General features: G+C 28.8%; 1 protein-coding gene across 1 annotated transcript in view; it reads left to right on the forward strand.

Moving 5' to 3' along the window:
- LOC107749232 (SH3 domain-containing RING finger protein 3-like) overlaps positions 1 to 1,089 on the forward strand; it is a 62,953-nt gene that overhangs the window by 51,385 nt on the left and 10,479 nt on the right. The window lies entirely within an intron of this gene.

A 1,089-nucleotide genomic window follows, 5' to 3' on the forward strand; every position in this document is an offset into this window, starting at 1 on the left:
AACTAAAATATTTAATAATAATAATTTTTACGTATATAATATTCTTTTTATCAATTATTTTGTTATTATTGTTTAATCAAATAAAAAAGATTTAATAATTAATAATAATATAACAACAGCATTAATATATAAAACAATCATAATATTAACAATATTATGATTATAAATATTGTTGTTATTCTTAGTTTATTATTATTATTATTATTACTCACAATAAGAAATATAATTTCATTGTAATAAATATATATTATTTAAATAATATATTATAAATAAATATAAATCAAATTTTTTTCAATCATTAAATCAAGCTTTTATTTTTGCAAAAAACCACAGGAGCCCTTAAAGCTTCTCTTATGCTGACAGCAGTCGGTTTATAAGTGCTTCTCATTACAAGTGCGCATGTTGTGTTTATAAATGCAGGTTATAATCAACCCAAGCTCACAGACAGTGAAAACACGAGATCATGAGCTGCTTGCGTGTGAAGGCTGATTTATGCTTCTGCGTCGAACCTACGCTGCCTAGCCTGACGTGCACCTCTCCCAAAATGTCACGTGGACCGCAAGTGTTGTGATTAGGGGAGTAAATCGGATGATTCGTCACGATACGATACGATACGATACGATACCGATTCTCATACCCAGCGATACGATATTTGCCGATACCTCAAAAAATTCTACGATACGATTACGATTCGATTCGATACAGAAGTATATCGATCGATGTATCGATATTATGATATTATATACCTATTTTAAACAACCATCTACATTTTTATTAACTCACAAATGCAACCAAAATATATAACATTCATATAAAATGGGAAATTTTCACATCCTGGACATTCACAACAAAAAAATAGGCCTACACTTTTTTTAAAGAAAATAAACAATTGGAAAAACAATTCTGGCTGCTACTATGGGCTCAGTGCTAAAAATATTTTCTGCAGATAACCAAATTACAAGTAATAGCAGAAAATAAATACAATAGAACAAAGACACAAGTTCAATAAACAGTGCTTTTCAGGTTTTTCAGCTCAGTCTAAAATAAATTTTCAGGTACGCTACAGGAATGTAATAATCAAATGTAAAA

The sequence above is a fragment of the Sinocyclocheilus rhinocerous genome, unplaced genomic scaffold (genome assembly GCF_001515625.1).
Source record: "Sinocyclocheilus rhinocerous isolate Xijiao unplaced genomic scaffold, SAMN03320098_v1.1 scaffold1041, whole genome shotgun sequence".
In the NCBI taxonomy this organism is placed as follows: domain Eukaryota; kingdom Metazoa; phylum Chordata; class Actinopteri; order Cypriniformes; family Cyprinidae; genus Sinocyclocheilus; species Sinocyclocheilus rhinocerous.